The sequence below is a fragment of the Protopterus annectens genome, chromosome 9.part0 (assembly GCF_019279795.1).
Source record: "Protopterus annectens isolate FY-2018-M chromosome 9.part0, PAN1.0, whole genome shotgun sequence".
NCBI classification, from domain to species: Eukaryota; Metazoa; Chordata; order Ceratodontiformes; family Protopteridae; genus Protopterus; species Protopterus annectens.
This window is the reverse complement of record NC_056743.1, coordinates 486,002,874-486,024,932: the sequence shown is the minus strand read 5'-3', so window position 1 is coordinate 486,024,932 and position 22,059 is coordinate 486,002,874. Positions and strand designations below refer to the sequence as shown.

General features: G+C 44.2%; 1 protein-coding gene across 1 annotated transcript in view; it reads left to right on the top strand.

Annotated features, from left to right (window-relative positions):
- Positions 1-21,742, top strand: part of LOC122811288 (golgin subfamily A member 7) — a 435,299-nt gene extending 413,557 nt beyond the window's left edge. Inside the window, exon 6 of the mRNA XM_044083034.1 lies at positions 20,428-21,742. The gene's annotated coding sequence lies outside the window, so the exon portion shown is untranslated. The remainder of the gene's footprint in view (positions 1-20,427) is intronic.
- The last annotated feature ends 317 nt before the right edge of the window (positions 21,743-22,059 follow it).

The window sequence follows — 22,059 nt, the reverse complement described above, 5'->3', positions numbered from 1 at the left end:
ATGGGGAAGACCGGACATAGATCTCTTTGCGTCTCACACACCATCACCTGGAAAAGTTCTGTACCAGGACCCACCATACTCTAGCCTGGACAACGGATGCTCTCTCCTTCAGCTGGAATTCCCTAAAAATTTATGCATTTCCTCCTCTGCCACTGTTGACCAAGGTGATCCTGAAGATCAAAGCAGAACAACCAACAGGCATTTTGATAGCTCCAGACTGGCCAAAGCAACACTGGTACCCATTGCTTTTGAGCATAACTCGGACCAAACCGTGGCCTCTGCCCCTATGGCCTCTGCTCCTAACACAGCACAACTACTGGACTGTTCTCCAAAACCTGAAAACATTACATCTGACAGCCTGGAGGTTACCTTAACTCCTTCCGCTTCCACTCTTTCCAAGGCAGTTCAGGACATCTTATTGGAAGCACGCAGACCGTCCACCAGAAAAACCTATTCAGCCAAGTGGAAGAGATTCAGCATCTGGGCTGCCAACAGGGGTCAGGATACAACAGTACTGAGTATACCTCAGATATTGGAATACTTGACAGACATGCTTCATTCTGGACTCTCATATTCTTCCATAAAGATTCATGCCTCAGCAATCTCAGCAAGACACAATTGTGATCCACCAGTGTTCTCACATCCTTTGCTAAGACAGTTCCTGAGAGGGATAAAGAATATCAAGCCTCCCAGAAAACAACCAGTGCCTGCATGGGACCTCAATTTTGTATTGGAAAAATTATCTCTTCCTCCCTTTGAGCCAGCAGCAACCTCAGAGATGCAATTTCTATCATGGAAAACGTTTTTTCTATTGGCAGTCACATCAGCAAGAAGAGTCTCGGAGATACAGGCACTCATGGCAGGCAGTACCTCCTTTCCTCATTTTTCATCAGGACAGAGTCTCTCTAAGAACAAATCCTTCTTTCATGCCAAAGGTAATTTCTAGGGTGTCTCTAAATCAAGCTATTCACCTTCCTACTTTCTTCCCCAAGCCTCAAAATAGAGTGGAAAGACTGCTGCATACCTTGGACATACACAGGCAACTACGCTACTACTTGGACAGAACTAAGGCCACCAGGAAGTCTGACCAGCTGTTTGTAGCCTATGCTGCTGGAATACAAGGAAAAGCAATCTCCAAGCAAACAATTTCAAAATGGATTGGACACTGCATCAGATTCTGCTATTCTTACCATGGAAAAAGTGTGCCAGCCAATATTAGGCCACATTCCACCAGAGCTATAGCCACATCCACAGCTTTCCTAAGAGGAGTGGCTACAAAGGACATTCTAGAGGCTGCTACATGGAGCTCCATGCATACATTTACCAAACACTACAACCTGCCTTTATACTCCAGATCCCGAGCAGGCTTTGCTACGGCAGTCCTGCAGGGCATTTTTGCTACACCATCTTTTTCTTAGTTCCATCCACCCCCAACTTGGCTATGGTATTCAACCCATATGTTATGACTGCAGTTGCATTCTTGAAGGACATAGTACAGTTTTGTACCTACCATAAATGTAGATGTCCGATAGATATGCAACTGCAGTCGGATTTTCCCTCCCTCCTTCCCCTCTTTTCTTTCTTTATGGGTCCATTCCCCCTGTGCCTTTTAGCTGGGGGTATCTCCTACGGTGTATCTGTTTATTACTGTTGTGCATGTCTGGAATTGTTTATCCATTCACCAAATTTAGCCTTCCTAGGAGGGCACCTGGCATCTGGGGCAAGAAACACTGAAGAAGATGGCGTCGGCCGATGCCTTTATACTCCAGCCGTTGTGACGGAGAGGAGGCGACACCAGCCGACGCCGGACCCAGACTTTGGAATTCGGCTGACCGAGGGCTGCCTGAGGCAGGACAAACCCATATGTTATGACTGCAGTTGCATATCTATCGGACATCTACATTTATGGTAGGTACAAAACTGTACTTTACCCTCCCACCATCCCCCTTTTCGTTGCTGGGACTTCTCTACTTCTCTATTCTATACAACCTATGTGGTGTATTTGCTTGTAGCTGAAACTTGTTTCTTAGTGCATGCATGCTTTATTGCCATATTTTTAGCCTACCCTTTTGGGGGCACCTGACATCTGGGGCAAGAAAAACTGAAGAAAATTGCGTCTGCTGCATCTTTTATACCCCTGGAGCACTGACGTCAGGCAGGAGGCGACAACAACCAACGCCAGACCTAGAGTTTGGAGTTCAGGCCGACTGCGGGTAGCCTGCCAGCAGGATAACCCAATTGTAATGACTGCAACAGTGAATACACTCTAACATTTACATATATGGTAGGTACACAACTGTACTTTGTGGATAATGTCTTTATGGAATCCAGTTTAACTCCTGATACTTTGCCCCCCCTGCTCCTAGGAAATCAGACAGGTACTACAGAGTACCTGACTCTCACAAATTCCTTTTCAAAAATCCTACTGCTGACCCAGAGGTTATCTCCCAGGAGCGTAAAGGTATCAAAGCAACTACAGCTAAGAATCCCACCCCTTTGGACAGGGATTCCAGAGCTTTGGACAGATGGGGTAAGAAAGTGTTTACCTCTGCAACTCTCGCCATTAGGGCTTTGAATTGTCAGTTTCACATGCTGAAGTACCGACAACATATTATGGAACTTATTAAACAAAAAGCAGCTACCTTTACAGACTGCACAGAAAATAAAGAATTGTAAGAAGTTATGCATTCTGCAAGCCAAGTCAGCAAGCATACATTGCAGTGTGGCTTTGACACCCTAGAAGTATCTTGCAGGGCAGCCAGCAGTCTCTGGTTCTGTACTGAGAAGGCATGCTTGGCTTAAGGAGCAGACCTTACTAGACCATGTCAAATCAGAGTTGCTAGATGCTCCTTTGAAAGAGGTTCTTAAAAAGATGGAAGAAAAAGCTAAATCTATACAGACAGTCAAAGAATTTTTGCAAGTACAGCCACCTAGAGTCAGTAGGCATTGCCCCTCGAAACATTGGTTCTTTCCAGCCCCCTCAAGGCCATCTCAAACTAGACCCAGGGGAAACAGATCCCCCCCAACTGCAGTCTCAGGGTATGCAGAGTTCTAAGCAATGGCGTGCCTCCACTTTTAAAACAGGGAGTGCTAAGCCACCCCCTTACGGAAAGTATTCCCAATGACTTCTCTACTCTCACTCCCCACCTCTGCCCAACTATTGGTGCCCTTAGGAGGAAGACTTGCCCTTCATGCAAAAAAAAAATGGATTTCCATCACCAAAGATCAGTGGATCCTAAACATTGTATCCCAGGGGTACAAATTCTTCCATTCACTGCCAGCCCCAAAAGGGTTCCCACACCTCCCTCCAAACCAGTGGGCAGAGGCGCAAAGCCAAGTTCAATCCCTACTCTCTATAAGGGCGATTCAACCTGTTCCTATGGAACAGATAGGTCAAGGAGTCTATTCCAGACTTTTCCTGGTACCCAGAAAGGAGGGCACTTGGCGACCAGTACTAGATCTTTCAATTCTCAAAACCTTCTTGGTGGTACCAAAATTCAAAATGCTCACCCTGCAGCAGCTTCTACCTATGCTAGCCAAAGATGCGTGGTTAGCCACCGTAGACTTTAAAGAAGCCTATCTGCACATCCCTATAAGGGAGTCATGCAAGAAATACCTATGCTTCAGGACAGGATCTATGCATTTTCAGTTCTCTGCACTTCCCTTTGGCTTATCCACTGCTCCCAGAGTATTCACAAAATGCCTGGCCACAGCCATCGCTTTCTGCAGACAGAGAAATATTCAAATTCACCCGTACTTGGACGACTGCCTGATTCAGGCAGAGGGTCGGGAATTGCCGATGCAGCACCTGGCATTTGTAAAAAAAAAAAAACCTTCTAACCTCCCTGGGAACACTATCAATGAAAAGAAATCAAAACTAGTCCCCAGAAAAAAAAATTGTTTTCCTGGGAGCAAGCTTGGACACAGCATCCCAGATGGCATTCCTCACTCCAGAAAAACAAGCCTATCTGACAGACTGTTTTACTCAAATGGCCACCAGAACACAGCTATCCGCAAGGAAAATTCTGCAAGCCATAGGGTTCTCATGGCCTCATGCATCCTACTAATTCCATATGCTAGACTGCATATGAGGAAACTTCAGTGGTACTTAAGTCTTTGGTGCCAACATTCTCAGGACCTGGAAACCGTCATTCCTTTCAAACACCGTCTAAGGACAGAGTTTCTTTAGTGAGCAGCAGCATGCAACCACAACAAGGGACTGCCCTTTACTCAACCCCACACCGCCCAGACCTTATCCACAGATGCTCTATGCCTGGGGGGCGCACATGGACGGCAAGTGCATTCAGGGCCACTGGAGCCCAAGTCAAATTCATCTGCACATAAACCAAAAGTTAGTGCTAGCTGTGCAGCACACTCTGACAGCTTTCATATCCCTACTCTCAGCAGGACATCTGCTAATAAAAACAGACAGCACCACAGTTATGTGGTTCATCAACAAGCAGGGGGGAACCCACTTTTACCCACTATGCAGGCTAGCCATGGCCCTGTGGAACACGGCGTTAGACATGCAGGTCTATCTGCAAGCTCAAATTTCTGCCAGGCAAACAAAACTCGCTGGCAGACAACTTAAGCAGAAATCTCTTAGACCCACACGAGTGGCAATTAGAGCACAGCACTTTCAAACTTCTGATTCAGAAATGGGGAACCCCAGAGGTGGATCTCTTTGCCTCCTCCTGCAATCACCAGCTCAGCAAATTCTGCACCAGGACACCTCACAGCAGGGCCTGGAAAGTGGATGCCCTATCCTTCCAGTGGGTAAACTGCGCCTTTCTCCCTCTGCCCCTTCTCCCTCTGCCCCTTCTCCCAAGAGTATTCAAGATAAGACAGGACAGACCAAGGACAATTCTGATAGCCCCATACTGGCCACCCCAGCACTGGTACCCACTCCTGCGCAGCCTGTGACCGGTGCCACCCTGGCACCTTGACCAGAACCCAACCCTGCTCTCTCAGCAGGAGGGACATATCTTGCATCCGCAACCGCAAACCCTAAATCTTGCAGCCTGGCTTATTCCTTGAAAGCTCCCCCAGTAACAAGCCTAAGCAAGCTGGTGCTGGACGTCATTCTTAAGGCCAGAAGACCCCAGTACAAGGAAATCCTATGCTGATAAGTGGAAAAGGTACTGCTCCTGGATTCATTCTAAAGGAGAGAACACAACTCCTGCCCTCCCTGCCTCTAATCCTGGATTACTTAGCAGATGTACGCCACAAAGGCCTGTCCTTCTCCATTAAGATCCATGCCTCTGCCATTTCAGCTCATTACAACACTGAGCTGCCTCTCTTCTCTCTCCCTCTTATCAAATAGTTCCTGAGAGGGGAAAACAACTTAAAGCCGCCAAGGAGAGCACACACCCCTGCTTGAGACCTTAACTTTGTACTGGAAATGCTCACGCTACCCCCTTTTGAGCCTGCAGAGTTAAAATTCCTCTCTTGGAAAACAGCCTTACTTCTGGCCATCACTTCAGCCGGAAGAGTGTCTGAGCTACAAGCAGTTATGGCTGTGGAACCGTTCATTATTTTCCATGCTGACAGGGTTTCCCACAGGACTAACCCTTCCTTTATGCCTGAAGTGGTGTCCAGTGTGGCTCTCAACCAATCTATCCATTTGCCAACCTTCTTCCCTAATCCTCAAAATAAAGGGGGAAGGATCCTGCACTCCTTGGATATGCACAGACAGCTCAGATTCTACCTGGATTGAACTAAGCCCTTCAGGAAATCTAACCAGTTACTAGTCAGCTTTGTACCAGGGGCAGAGGGCAAGGCCATTTCAAAGCAAACAATTTCTAAATGGATAGCACACTGCATCCTTTTCTGCTGCAAGCACCATGGGAAACAAACTCCTCAGGGGGTCAGAACACATTCTACTAGGGCAACTTCTGCCGCTACCAGGGACATCCGGGAAGCTGCTACCTGGAGTTCTGTACATACCTTCACCAAGCATTACCACCTGCCTATCTTTTCCAAATCCAGGGCGGATTTTGCCACAGCAGTCCTGCAAGGCATACTAGCCAGCCCCAACTCTTCTTGACTGCCTCCACCCTTCTTCAGCTTTGGGAATCTACCCAAGTGTGATGACTGCAACAGTGAAACATGAAGAACCTAGTACAGTTGTTGTACACTTAATATAAATGTAGATGTTAGAGTGCATTCACTTTTGCAGTCCTAGTTTTTCTCTCTCTCTCGCTCCCTTTCTCCTCTCCATATTTAATATTCACCCCTTTCAGGGGTATTGGTATTTACTTTTTACTGGAGGTGTTTTTCACCACCATAACGTAGCTCCCTATTTGGGAGGGGGCTCCTGACATTTGGGGGCAAGAAAAACTGATGTAATGGTGTTGGCTGCCTGTTTTTATACCCCTGATGACATGACATCAGTCCTGGAGCGACAGCAACTCGCGCAGAAATACTAAGTCTGTGGTATTTGGGCCGACTGAGGGCTTACCTGTAGGCAGATAACCCAAGTGTGATGACTGTAACAGTGAATACACTCGTTAATCTACATTTATGGTAAGTGTAGACAACTGTATTTTTTAAAAAGGTGTCCTTCACTTGAACACACCTAGGACAATTCTGCCCCCTTGGATTTGATTTTTGTTTTGGCAAAATTTACTTTAGCACCTTTTGATCCCATAGCCTCTGCCTCATTAAAATTCTGTACTAGAAAATGGTTCTGTTAGTTGCTCTTACCTCTGCCAGAAGAGTTTTTAAACTACAAACTTTCACGACCATACCTCCTTTCCTTATGTTTCATAAAGCTGGGGTTTCCTTGAAGGCTAGCCCCTCTTTAATGCTGAAGGTAGTGAGTGAGTTGTCATTCAACAAGACAATCCATTTGCCAACTTTATTTCTTAACCCCCACTGAACAGGGGTGCAAGACTTCTCCATTCCTTGGATGTGCACAGACAGCTGAGATTCTGCTTAGACAAGACAAAAGTTTTCAGAAAAAACAACCAGCTCTGTCTCCTTCCAGAAGGGTAAGTTGGGTAACATTGTTTCCAAACAGACCATCTCCCAAGTGGATCTCTAGATCCATTTTCTTGTTTTACACACACCACAGCAAGTCCCTGTCTTTACCTGTGAAAGTCTATTCTGCCAAAACATTTTCCTCATGTGAAGCCGCCTTCAAAGGATGGATGTGGTCACCTTGTCGTCCGTTCACACTTTTGTTAGACACTTCAGAGTTGACACATTTGCCAGGTGCAGGCCCGTTTTTGCTAGGTCTGTCCTCCTGTGATTAGTTGACAGCTTTTCTGTCTCTGACCTATCGTCTCTTTAACCTCTAGCTTCAGGAATCACCCATCATTATTGGAGTGCTGCAACCATTATCCAAGGAAGGACAGAGAACAATTTTCTAAGAACTTACTATAAGTCAGTGTCCTACTGCTCGTTGTTGCAGATTACCTCCTTCTTTCCCAGTTCTGTTCTTTGCAACCTTTCTTAACCTCATGGAACAAGGTGTGTGTGTGGGGGGGGGGGGATCTACTCTGTTTATCTTTTTTATTGTTATCTTTTTTATTACTTGTTTTAGTCTGGTTTCTCTGGAGTCTCCTGGCTTTAGGTAGCCTAAGGATCTTACACCCCATCTTCTCTTAGGTTTCCCTTGGCAAATGTAAAGCATGTTTTTTCGGCTCACCATTAAGCACAAGTCACATGCTGAAAATGGTTTGCCAAAAACATTAAAAAGATCCTTTATTAAAGCTTAACAAAATCACTGCATTTTTATTCTCTAAACACCAGGACTTCATCACATATACCACCATTACAAATTATGTTAATATTTTTTATAGAGTTTTCTAAAAGATTTATTTATTGTTTTTTATAGATTTTATTATATCGGAGATGTTTTATAATCCACTTTTTAGTATTTTTTATGACTATTTGCATCTTTTATCTCCACAGAGGGAACTTTGGTAGCTTGAGAATGAATTTTAAGATGAATTATATTATTGGATTCATTGATGTTCATCGTGTTTCACTGTTGCAGTCATTACAGTTGGGTTATCTTGCTGGCAGGCTACCCTCAGTCGGCCTGAATTCCAAAGTCTAGGTCTGGCGTCGGTTGCTGTCACCTCTTCCCCGACATCAGTGTGCCAGGGGTATAAAAGTTGCAGCCAACACCATTTTCTTTATTCTTTCTTGCTGCGCGGTGCCCGAAGCAAAAGCAGTTCACAAGTGCCAGTCGGCCGAATCCTGAGATTTTCAAAATCGAATTTCAGATCCTAAGTCTTCATTAAAGCTAAGTACCCCGTGGGAATTTTTTTTTGCTCCAGACCGATGTCAGAAAAAGTTAATTGTATTAGTACCCCATAAGGATTTTCATTCTTACTGTATTTCTTACCTAGGCCCTGACCACGATGTTGCTAGCTGTCGGTTTTGTGCTAGATTTTACCAACGCACTATTAAACGTCAGTACAATTTTGCATTTCATTACTTTGGCCGAAGATTCAATTATATAACGCTGTCGGAACAGCCGATGACCGGAGTTTATAAAAAGTGCAAAGAAAAAGAAAAGGACAGACATCTGAGGTTCAAAACCGACAACCAGGCTTCCGCTAGGCCTGTCGCCGGTTCTCAGTGAGGTGCTTTCGCAGCCCCTGATGCCCACTACCTCAGAGCCACAGGCCGCTTCCGACTCCCATGTGGAGCCAACTAGGCTGCTGGAAACTCAAGGTATTGGACACTCGAAAACTATACCCTAAGATGGGTCCGGAGCCGCTGAGAAGGCATCGGCTTCTGAGGGTGTTTTCAGGCCTACACAGTTATATGTAAAGCCAACTTCAGCTTCAGAGGCAAAGACTAAAGCAGCTCTAAAGACAAAGAGACAAGTACAGCATTCTCCTGGACAGGCTTCCATGCCTAAAACACAGATGTTTAAAATGGCCGAAGACCTAATTACTTTGATCAGGGGTTCCCATCCCCCTCCTGATAATAGGCCTAAGCAAGAGATAGCATATGAATCTTCAGATCAGGTTTCCATTTCCTCTGATTTCTCTTCTGAACATGAATGTTCCCTTCCTCCTTATGAGGATTCTGATGCTGAAGAATCTATCCCTTCCGCCTCTCCTCCTGAGGATTATTCTTTTGGGGAGACCCTGCATACTATGAGGGAGCATTTCCATTGGGAGAGCCAAGATTACTCTGAATCCAAGAAAAGGCTCAGAGACTTCCTTTTATTACCCCAGCACAGGCCCCTTCCTATTCCTCCTGTTTTAGACATTGTAGATGATGATGTTAGAGTGTGGTCTATCTCCTGACTCTTTACCACCACCTCCTGTAAAGCCAGACAGATACTACAGGGTTCCGAATTCTCATAAATTTCTTTACAAAAACCCGGCTGCTGACCCAGAAACTATTTCTCAGGGTCCCAAGGGGGTCAAGGCTTCCACTGCAAAAAACCCTATTCCCTCTGATAGGGATTCAAGGGCCCTGGACAGATGGGGGAAAAAGATTTGTACTTCTGCTACCTTGGCTGTAAGAGCTTTAAATTGTCAGTTTCATATGCTTAAATATCAGCGATATCTTATGTCACTGCTTAAACAGAAAATGTTGACAAATTCAGAATGTGCAGAAAACAAAGAAATGCAGGATTTATTGCATGCAGCTGAACAAGTGGGAATGCATACTTTGCAATGTGGTTTTGATTCTCTAGAGGCCTCCTGCAGGGCCGCAGTTACAGGTTCTGTCATTAGGAGGCATGCTTGGTTAAAAGAACAGAATCTGCCGATCATGTTAAAGCAAAACTATTAGATGCTCCATTACAACATGATACCTTGTTTGGTGTTAAAGAAGAAGTGTTGAAGAAAATGGGGGACAAAGCTAAATCTATACATGAAGGATTTCTTACAGGTACAGTTTCCCAGATTTAGCAGGAACTGGCCTACAAAGAATTGGTCCTTTCCAGTGTCAGACAGGCCACAGAGGCATATACAGACGCCCCAGAGGCAGATCACAGCCCCAGGGCTCATACAGGCCTAAGCAATGGGGTGCTTCTACCTCCAAAAGTGGAGAGGAAAAATCACAGCCATACAGGAAACAGTCTCAATGACTTTCCCCTGCCAACACCAAGCACTTATCTTCTGGCAGCTCCTTTTTTTTTGGGGGGGGGGGGGACTAGCACTTTTTTCACAAAATTGGCACATGATCACCCAGGACAAATGGGTCTTAAATATCGTATCTCAAGGCTACAGGTTCCACGTTCACACCCTGCCAAGGCCAAACGATATGCCAGACCTGCCACGCAATCAATGGGCAGAGGCACCAAAACAAGTTTCATCCCTCATGGACATGAGAGCCATTCAACAAGTACCACAGCAAGAGCAGGGACTAGGATTTTACTCAAGGCTATTCTTGGTACCCAGAAAGGACAAAGCCTGGAGACCAATATTGGACCTGTCTATCCTAAACACATTCCTGGATATTCCAAAATTCAAAATGTTAACTCTGCAGCAGCTTCTGCCCATGCTGGGCAAGAAGTCTTGGCTTGTGACTTTAGACCTAAAAGAGGCATACCTGCATGTCCCAATCAGACAGTCATGCAGAAGATACCTCAGATTTATAGCTGGCTCAATGCACTACCAATTCTCTGCACTGCCCTTTGGCTTATCTACTGCACCCAGGGTCAGTACGAAGTGCCTGGCACCAGTGATTGCATTTTGCAGACAAAGAGGAATACAAATATATCCATACTTGCACGACTGCCTTATTCAAGCAGAGAACAAGGACACTCTACTACAGCATCTGGCATTTGTAAAAAGGTTACTAACAGGTCTAGGGTACACAGTAAACGAAAAGAAATCAAAACTCGTACCCTCTCAAGAGATAATATTCCTGGGTGCAAGCTTAAATACAACTGCCCAGATGGCTTATCTCATGCCAGACAAACACAGACAACTGACTACTTATTTCAAAATGTTGGCAACAAAGTCCCAGTTATCTGCAAGAAGAATTCTGCAAGCTTTGGGCTTCATGGCTTCTTGCATTGTACTAATTCCATATGCAAGACTGCATATGAGGAAACGTCAATGGTTTCTAAAAAGTGTTTGGACTCAACATTGCAACAGCCTGGAAACAATAATTACCCTCATTCCCTGACTGCAACAGGAGTTTCGATGGTGGGCAAAACCCTGTCACCTCAACACGGGACAGCCATTCACCATACCCACAGCCAGGTAGACATTGACAACAGATGCATCAGTTTATGCCTGGGGGGGGCCCATATGGCAGGAAGATGTATTCAGGGCACATGGAACGCAAGTCAAATGTATCTACATATAAATCAAAAATAGATGCTAGCTGTACAGAGTGCCCTGACAGCCTTCAAGGATCTACTTCATCCAGGACAACTACTGATAAAGATGGACAATACTACAGTCATGTGGTACATAAACAAGCAGGGGGGCACACGTTCTTACCCCCTCTGCAGACTAGCCATGAACTTGTGGGACACAGCATTGACTTAAGTACATCTGCAAGCACAATTCCTGCCAGGAAGGATAAATACTGTGGCAGACGAACTAAGCAGAAACCTAATGGATCCCCACGAGTGGAAATTGGATCCACAAGTATTCAGCATGATAATAAAGAACTGGGATGCCTGGACATAGACTTATTTGCCCTCCCTCACAACTGCCAACTACAGAAATTCTGCACAAGGAAGCATGGAAAGTGGATGCTCTATCTTTCAGCTGGAAAAACCTAACAGTATATGCCTTTCCTCCTCTGCCTCTCCTTCCCAAGGTACTCCTCAAGGTCAGACTAGAAAAGCCAAAAATGATGCTGATTGCCCCAGACTTGCCCCGCCAGCACTGGCACCCAATCCTAAAGAGCTTGTCTCAAAGTCCAGCTTGGACATTACCTCAAATTCCTCACTTATTGACCCAACAAGACAGTCAGATACTGCACAGCCAACTCAGGACCTTAAACCTGGCAGCATGGCGGATAATGTAGCCATTCAAGACACACCTCTCTCAAAAGCAGTGATGGATGTTATTTTGGAGGCCAGGAGGCCTAGCACCAGAAAATCTTATGCAGAAAAATGGAAGAGATTCTGTGCTTGGAACCAGGCACAAGGCATTGACACGATTGTTCCAAATATTCCTCAGATTTTGCAATACTTAACTGAGATGCTGGGTAAAGGCCTATCCTTTTCATCAATTAAAATTCATGCCTCTGCCATTTCAGCTCATTACAATACAGAACCACCTATTTTTTCGCATCCATTACTAAGGCAGTACCTCAGAGGGGCCAGAAACATAAGACCTCCAAGGAGAACCCCAATACCTGCATGGGACCTCAACTATGTCTTGGAAAAACTCACACTGCCTCCGTTTGAGCCAGCCTCTGCAGCTGATACAAAATTCTTATCCTAGCAATAACCTCCGCTAGACGAGTCTCAGAGTTACAGGCACTCATGGCTCTGGAACCTTTTATCATTTTCCATCATGAGAGGGTTTCTCTGAGGACAAACCCTACATTTATGCCTAAGGTAGTCTCCAGTGTGGCCCTTAACCAAACAATTCATTTGCCTACCTTTTACCCAAACCCCCAGAATAAGGGTAAGAGACTTTTGCATTCTTTGGACATTCACAGGCAGCTGCGCTTCTACTTGGACAGAACCAAAGCTTTCAGACAGACTGAGCAACTTGTAGTGGCATATGCTGCAAGATCACAAGGAAAGCCTATCTCAAAGCAGACTATTTCAAAGTGGATAGGCCACTGCATTCGTTTCTGCTATTCACAGCATGGCAAATCAGTGCCTAAGGGCATTAGGCCACATTCAGCCAGAGCAGCAGCCACTGCAGCAGCATTCCTCAGAGGAGTACCAACCAAAGACACCTTAGAGGCTGCAACTTGGAGTTCAGTGCACACATTTACAAAGCACTGTCACTTACCTCTCTACTCTAAATCCAGGGCAGGCTTTGCCACTGCAGTTCTGCAGGGCCTCATAGCCTCTCCTAATCCAATTTAGCACCAGCCCCCCAACCTTAGCTTTGGGATTCAGCCCAATTGTAATGACTGCAACAGTGAAACACGATGAACATAGTACAGTTGTGTACCTACCATAAATGTAGATGTTCAAGTGTATTCACTGTTGCAGTCCATGTTACCCACCCGTCATCCCCCTTTCCTTTGCTGGGTCTTATCTGTACTTCTCTATTCTATACAACCTATGTGGTGTATTTGCTTGTAGATGAAGGAAAACTTGTTTTTTGTGTATGCATGCTTATTGGCATAATTTAGCCTACCATTTTAGGGGCACCTGACATCTGGGGCAAGAAAAACTGAAGGAAATGGTGTCGGTTGCATCTTTTATACCCCTGGAGCACTGACGGGGAGGAGGCGACAGCAACCGACACCGGACCTAGACTTTGGAATTCAGGCCGACTGCGGGTAGCCTGCCAGTGAATACACTCAAACATCTACATTTATGGTAGGTACACAACTGTACTTTCCTCAGGCATAAAGTTCGCACTACGCCTAGAAAACCAACGACCAAACCACATTCTTAGGCCCACATGCCTCAAAAACAAATGATTAGAATGGCTGAAGACCTTACTTCCCTAATTAGGGGAAGCCAGCCTCCCCCCTCTAAGAGACCTAGAACTGATTTTCCTTTTCCTTCTGATCAGGAATCTGATATCTCTACTCCTTCTGACTACCAGGACTTACCCTTATCTACTTATGAGGATTCTGATGCAGAGGATTCCATTCCCTCTGCTTCCCCTCCAGAAGATTTTTCTTTTGGTGAAACCTTGCATACCCTTGGGGAGTATTTCCGCTGGAAAGCCAGGACTATTCTTAGTCCAAAAAGAAACTTAAGGAATTTTTAAACCTGCCTCAGCGCAAGGCCTCAAGCTATCCCTCCTGTTCTGGAGATTGTAGATGATGTTTTCTTGGAATCCAGCCTTACCCCGGATACTTTGCCTCCAGCTCCCAGGAAACCTGACAGGTACTATAGAGTTACCTGACTGTCACAAATTCCTCTTCAAGAATCATACTGCAGATCCAGAGACCATTTTCGAAGGACCAAAAGGCATTAAGGCTACTACTGGGAAAAATCCTACCCCTTCTGACAGGGATTCTAGGACTTTAGACAGATGGACTAAGAAGGTATACACCTCTGCTACTCTGGCCATTAGGGCTTTAAATTGCCAGTTTCATATGTTAAAGTATCAGCAGCACATTATGGGGCTAATTAAACAGAAAATGATGTTGTTTCTTGACTGTGCAGAACACAAAGATTTACAAGAGTTTATGCATTCTGCTGACAAAGTTGGTAAACATACTTTGCAGTGTGGTTTTGATGCTTTAGAAGCATCTTGCAGGGCTGTTGTCACTGGGTCTGTACTTAGAAGGCATGCTTGGCTTAAGGAACAAAACTTGCCAGATCATGTAAAAGTAAAATTACTGGATGTACCCATAAACCATGAGCACCTTTTTGGCAGTAAAGCAGAAGTCCTCCTCAAAAGAAGTGTATGCAAACTGTTAAAGATTTCTTACAAGTGCAGCCACCTAGATTCAGTAGGCATTGGCCTTCAAAAAACTGGTCCTTTCCAGTCCCTTCATGACCTTCTCAGTCCAAACCCAGGGGCAGCAGACCACCCAAGACGTCTGTCTCAGGTTATGCACAGATCTAAGAAGTGGGGTGCTCCCACGTCCAAAGCAGGGAGTAGTAAGCCACCCAACTATGGTAAAATTGCACAATGACTTATCCTTAACTCCTCCAAGCCTTGCCCAACTACTTGCACCTTTAGGAGGAAAGCTCGCCCTGCATGCAAACAACTGGGAATACATTACCCAAGACAAATGGGTTTTTAAAGTTTCCCTAGGATACAAATTCCACTTCCACTCACTCCCAGACCTAAGTGGATGGCCAGACCTCCCCTCAAACCAGTGGGCGGAGGCCCAAAAACAAGTGCTCTCTCTCTCCTCAGCATCAAGGCTATTCAACCTTTCCCGGCAGAACAAAGAGAACAAGGCTTTTATTCAAGACTGTTCCTGGTTCCCAGAAAAGAAAACTCCTAGCATCCTATCCTGGATCTGTCTATTCTCAACACCTTTCTGGTGGTTCCAAAATTCAAAATGCTAACTCTCCAACAGCTGCTTCCTATGCTAGTCAAGGATGCCTGGCTGGCAACCCTAAACTTCAAAGAAGCTTACCTGCACATCCCAATCAGGAAATCTTGCAGGAAATACCTGTGCTTCAGGGCAGGCTCCATGCATTATTAGTTCTCTGCACTTCCCTTTGGCTTATCTGCTGCGCCCAGGGTATTCACAAAGTGCCTAGCTCCTGCCATTGCATTTTGCAGGCAGAGAAATATTCAGATTTACCCATACTTGGGTGATTGCCTGATTCGGGTGGAAAGTCAGGACTTGCTATTACAGCACCTGGCATTTGTAAAGAGACTTCTAACTTCACTGGGGTACGCCATCAAGGAGAAGAAATCACACCTAGTACCCTGCCAACAGATTGTATTCCTGGGAGCAAGCTTGAACACAACTTTCCAGATGGCATTCCTCACTCCAGAGAAACAAATTTATTTGGCAATTTACTTCAACCTACTGGCCACAAAAGGCCAGCTATCTGCAAGGAAAATACTGCAATCTCTGGAGTTCATGTCCTCTTGCATTCTGTTAATTCCATAGACTGCATATGAGGAAACTTTTTAATGGTATCTAAAAAGTCTGTGGTGTCAACATTCTCTGGACCTGGAAACAATAATTCCTATCATTCCTTGTCTAAGGGCAGAGTTCCTTTGGTGGGCAGAGGCCTACAACCACAAGGCACTCCCTTTCACTCTACCTCCTGCTGCCCAAACCCTAATAGACCCATCAGACTTTGCAGCCGCTCATATGGCAGGGCAGTGCATTCAGGGCAAATGGAACCCAAAGCAGAGACACCTGCATATCAATCGAAAAGAAATGTTAGCTGTACAGAATGCTCTGACAGCCTTCAAATACCTTATTCTTCCAGGACAACTATAGTTAAAGACAGACAACACCACTGTTAAGTGGTACATAAGCAGAAGGGAACCCATTCCTACCCACTCTGCAGACTAACCATGGTTCTGTGGAACACAGCTTTGAAGCTTTGAGCAGCCAAGTGCACCTACAAGCTCAGTTCCTGCCAGGCAAACTAAATTCACTGGCAGACGACAAGCAGAAATCTCATGGACCCACACAAATGGAACCTGGAACCCAAAATATTCAAGATCTTGAGGAACAAATAGGGGGACACCAGAGGTAGACCGATTTGCCTCCCCTCAGAACTTGCAATTGGACAAATACTGTCAAGCTTGGAAAGTAGATGCCCTGTCCTTTATCTGGGAAAGCCTCTCAGTTTGCCTCCCCGCGCCTCTCCTCTCTAAGGTTCTGCTAAAGATCAAACAGGACAAACCAAGGACAATACTGATTGCACCAGACTGGCCTCGCCAGCACTGGTGTACCCCCTCTTGCACAGTATGATACTGCTGGATCCATGGCACCTACCTCATGCACCTTCCCTGCTGTCCCAGCAGGCAGGCCAGATTCTGCACCCTCAACTTCAAACCCTGAACCTTGCAGCTTGGCTAATTCCTTGAGCTCTCCAATAGCATCCCTCAGTAAGCAGGTGCTAAATGTCATTCTGGAAGCAAGGACACCTAGTACTAGAAAATTCTATGCTGAAAAGTGGAAAAGATACTGTTCCTGGAGCCAGACTCAAGGGATGGGCACTATGGTGCCCAGCTTACCTCATATTCTTTAGTACTTAACAGAAATGCTCCACAAGGACTGATCCTTCTCGTCAATTAAAATTCATGCCTCTGCCATTTCAGCACATTATAATACTGAACCACCCCTCTTCTCTCACCCCCTGTTAAAGCAATTCCTCAGAGGGGTTAAAAATTTAAGACCCCCCCCCCCCCAAGGCAAGCCCCTATTCCAGCCAGGGACCTTAACGTTGTATTGGAAAAGCTCACTCTCTCTCCTTTTGAACCAGCTGAAACTGCAGAGTTGAAATTCCTTTCTTGGAAAACAACCTTCCTTCTAGCCATCACTTCAGCAAGAAGATTGTCTGAATTACAGGCCCTCATGGCAGTGGAGCCCTTCATTATCTTCCATGCAGACAGGGTTTCCCTCAGGACCACTCCTTCCTTTATGCCTAAGGTGGTATCTAGTATGGCCCTAAATCAGTCCCATTCATTTGCCTACCTTTTCCCCGAATCCACAAAACAAAGGAGAAAGAATACTGCACTCTTTGACGTGCACAGACAACTTAGATTTTATTTGGACAGGACTAAGCCTCTTAAGAAAATCTGAACAGCTGCTAGTTGGCTTTGCTACAGGGGCAAAGGGGAAGGCCATTTCAAAGCAAACCATTTCTAAATGGATGGCCCATTGCATTCATTTTTGCTGTAAGCACCATGGAAAACCCTACCCCACAGGGGATAAGATCACATTCCACCAGGGCTACATTTACCTCTACAGCCTTTCTCAGAGGGGTCCCTACCAGGGACATCCTAGAAGCTGCTACCTGGAGCTCTGTACGTGCCTTCACCAAGCAATACCACATGCATATTTTTTTCTAAATCCAGAGCTGGTTTTGCCACTGCAGTTTTGCAGGGCTTAATAGCTGGCCCTAATGCTCTCTAACTTCTTCCTCCCTTCCTTAGTTTTGGGAATCAACCCAAATGTAATGACTGCAACAGTGAAACACGAAGAACATAGTACAGTTGTATACACTTACCATAAATGTAGATGTTCGAGTGTACTTACTGTTGCATTCCTGGTTACCCTCCCTCCAGCCCCCTGACTTCTCTTTTCTCTACCTTTGCTTCTTGTTTTAAGCTTTCTGGTGTATTTGCTTTTTGTTGGAGGTGTAACATATATAATTGCTTCCCTTTGTGGAGGCACCTAAAATCTGGGGCAAGAAAAACTGATGTAATGGTGTCGGCTGCATGTTTTATACCCCTGACGTCATGGAAGAAGAGATAGCACCCCACGCAGGAGTCTAAGACTCTGGTATTCAGGCCGGCTGAGGGCTAACCTGCAGGCAGATAAACCAAGTGTAATGACTGCAACAGTAAATACACTCGGAACATCTACATTTATGGTAAGGGTACACAACTGTACTGTCTCTTACTAATCCTACCACCCCTCTCCTTAGCTTTGGGAAGCCTCCCACATGTGATGACTGCAACAGTGAAACTCGAAGAACATAGTATAGTTGTGTACATTTACCATGTATTTAGATGTTTGAGTGTATTCACTGTTGCAGCCCTGGTTTCCCACCCTCTTTCCACCTTATATCTTCTTTCTTTAGGGAGACTTAAGTTTCTAACTGTGGCTTTTAGCCACCAGGACCACTTTACCATATTTACTTGGGCCTCTGACTGGTTAGGGAAAGAAAAACTGATGGCATTGGCTGCCTTCCTTTATAGCACTGACGACCTGACATCAGGCAGCCAGCAACAGCAGTTGATGCGGAAAAACATTGACTCTTGTATTCGGGCCGGCCAAGGGCTACCACAGCAGGGATAAACCCCCAGGTGATGACTGCAACAGTGAATACACTCATAGGTCTACATTTATGGTAAGTGTACACGACTGTACTTTTTCTTTCCTGAGCCTAAAAATGAGGGAGAAAGGTTAACTCCATGCCTTGGCTGTCCACAGACAACTCTTAATTACTGCCTTGACAGAATGAAATCTTTCAGATCTTTGGATCAGTTAATTTCTTGTGAAGGTAAGAAGGGACAACCTGTGTCAAAACAGATTTTTTTTCCAAATGGTTGTCTCAACTATTACCTCATGTTGCCCTCTCTACAACTAAACTTTTCCAGGCAGGGTCAAGGCCCACTTTTCCAGGGCATTAGATTAATCAGGCTTTTTGGAAAGGGTTGGGTTCTAGAAGTATTTTAAAAATAGTAACTTGGTCCTCTGTAAATACTTTTACAAAGTGCTACAAGCCTGATTCCTTCTCTTGGACTAAATCAGACTTTGCTTGGATGATTGTCCAAGGGTTCCAGGACCCTTCCCCTTCCACATGTAAGCTAGGATAATCTACTCATATAGCCAAGGCTGCTGCTGCAGTGATTGATACGATGATCATGGTACAGTTGTGTAAGTAAACTTTTACTGTATGTAACATTAGATGTTCAGTTGATATACTGATGTAGTAGCTGCTGCCTCTCACTATTCCTGGTTTTGTTTATCGATTATGACAAACTTTTAATGTATGTATATATTTTCATTTCTTGCTGTGCCCTCTCAGTGCTCAGCCTTCCTTTGTCATTTGGCATGGACGAACTTGGTGCTCTAGCTTGTGTTTTTTCAGGTAGCTCTCTTTGAGCGTGTAATAGTTTGAGGGTGTAAAAGTACCCCTAAGCTTTAGAAGCTGGCCATCTGTTATATCCTTGGCAGGATATAACTCACATATAGTGTAGGCTACAGCAGTAGTGATCATTTGAACGTCTACTGTTAATGGTAAGTTTACTTACACAGCTGTACCTATTCACTAAGCTCTGCAAATAGTAAAACCACTAAAAATAAAACTTAAATTAGGCAGATAAGATGAACATTAAAACAAATCAAGTCCAGAACAGCTGCTGTTCATATGATTGTTGAGCAAGTGGCCTTGAAAGAAGCCAGTTTGGAACACTCCCTGAGCTACTGTGACACTAAGTTTTCAGAGGTGTGCTTGATGACTAGGTAACCACATTCCAAAAGACTCAGGATGCACCCTTAAAACTAACTGCCCGTGGGTAGTAAAGCACAGTATCTAAGGAAGGGCAGTAGGGAGCAGTCAACTTAAAGTAAGAGGGACCCAGGCAAATTGAAAGAGGTACAGAGGTTATTAAAATGCAAAATTCTGAACTTTGACTTGGATTGCTTTGTTGACATTAAGCTGCATGATGGTGCACTCATTGGTTAAAGATGGTATGTTTTCCTTGTTCATTTTATAATCCATTGAGCAAATTCTCTGTCAGTCAAAACTGTCTTGGATATTGTGTTTGTCTTTGTGTAGAGTGTTTATTCAGTAAAATGCAAGATTTGCACTGCTGCAGTGCATACTTTATATATATATATATCTGTTTGCCTTCATAATGTCGGCAAGCACATCCCCAAACTTGCACATGGTCTAACAGTTTCCGCCAATTCTGTACCACCGACACGTCAGAAAGTCGAACAAAACAGTGAACATCGACATTTCCGACTGCTCCATACTTGAATCAAGTGCTACCATGGATCAAAAAGGGGGCGAGATTTTGTGATTCGAATATCAGCTTTCGTGGTTGAGGTTTCTGAGTTTGCGGAAGTTGTTTCAATCATGTGCCTGCCGACATTTTGAAGGTAAACCATATAAACACACACACACACACGCACTTGTTCTGTGTAAAGTTTTCCTTATTTTTATTTTTTTTTCCACAGATTTGTTGATGGAGTTGATTGCACCTAATGAATGACTGGTTTCTCCTTATAGTACCCTGTCTGCTACCTGAAACAGTTATCCTCAGCCCCTTTGGCTGAATATGATGTGATGCAGTTTGGTTTATGGAAGCCATTCTCTTCTTTGAGCAGCAGAAAAATGCAGTTATCACCTCAGACCGGTATTGATCAGAGGATCACAGCTATATTCCCTGACTGCCTCGATTTTCCTGTCTGACTTCCCTTACTTACATTGTCTCATCTGGCCCAGCAAACGAACACTGAAGAGTTTTCCATGCGTGAAACATCAAGGTGAATGTGAAATCAGCTGGCAGTATACAGTATATTGGTAAGCAACATAAGCTCCTCTTAGGGCAGCAATCCAGTTCCATTCTAAATAGCTGTTTACAGAAGCCACAAAACTGTTGAGTCGAGGTCATGATGTAAGCCTTTGAAGAGGGGGATGGATGTGTTGCATTCTGTTGCTTTTTCCTTAAGACACTGAATACATAGAGCATCTAGGTTACAGTGGAGAGGTTCTTCTGGTGGCTGACAGTTCACAATGAAAACTGTAAGTTTATGTGGGACAGCACAAGTGGGGATATTTTGAGTTAAGATTAGGTTGTACTTTTCTGGTATTATTTTTCTGATATTTTTAATGCCCAGAATATAAGGATATATGTGTAGGTAAAAGCAACCAAACTTTTCCCCCTGTAGAGCAATCCAATATCTTATTTAACATCACTGGTACAAGTTCTACTTGTACCACCTAACAGTCCTTTTTATAGTGTGGCATTTTCTGCTTGGTCTGGCTCTCAAAATCCCTTTTAATCAGAAGTAGGGGTGATTTGGATATTACTTTTAACTGTATGTAAAGTTTTCTTATTTTTTTGCCCTTTTTTGAAGATGTCTATTTTCAAGTACAATATTAAGTGAAACATTGAGTTAACCTGAAGCTTAACATATTATTCCAGTATAAATAAATGTCAATATGCTTTTGATGTAGCCATAATATTATTTCAGAGGTTTTATAATCAATTAACTGCATTTATTTTACTATAAAACTGATGAAAATAAGGAATTTCATGTTAATTGTACGTGACTACGGTGAATTTTTAATGTTTAGGGCTAAGCAGAACAGTGTTGAGTAGTCACATGTATGAATCCCCCTTACGTTGTTTAACCATAAAAATATGTAAGTTGTTTAATATGAGTATATTAATGTTTATCTGTACAATTTTGTCACAAATAAACTTATTTGTAAATAGTTGCACAAGTAAAATGTGAATAAAATTGTATGCTGACTGTTGTACTTGCACTAACATGAGATTTAAATTGGATATTTCCATTTCATAGTTGAATTCTGCAGTATTTCCAGTATATTTCTAATTTAATTTATTTCTCTGCCTTCTGATGTCTGATGCTGTGAGTGACGAACTAGGGGTATGAATTATTACGTTATTATGCAAAAACAAAATAAAAAAGATGAATTCTGCCCCACATCCACTTGGGAGGTGCTACTTCACCATCAAATTATCGAGAATATTGTTTCCCATGTGTTCCGAGTATGAATGATAGAGAAACAAGTATCTGGGAGTGTATGTGCTACTTGACATAGCCCAGCTGATGATCGTG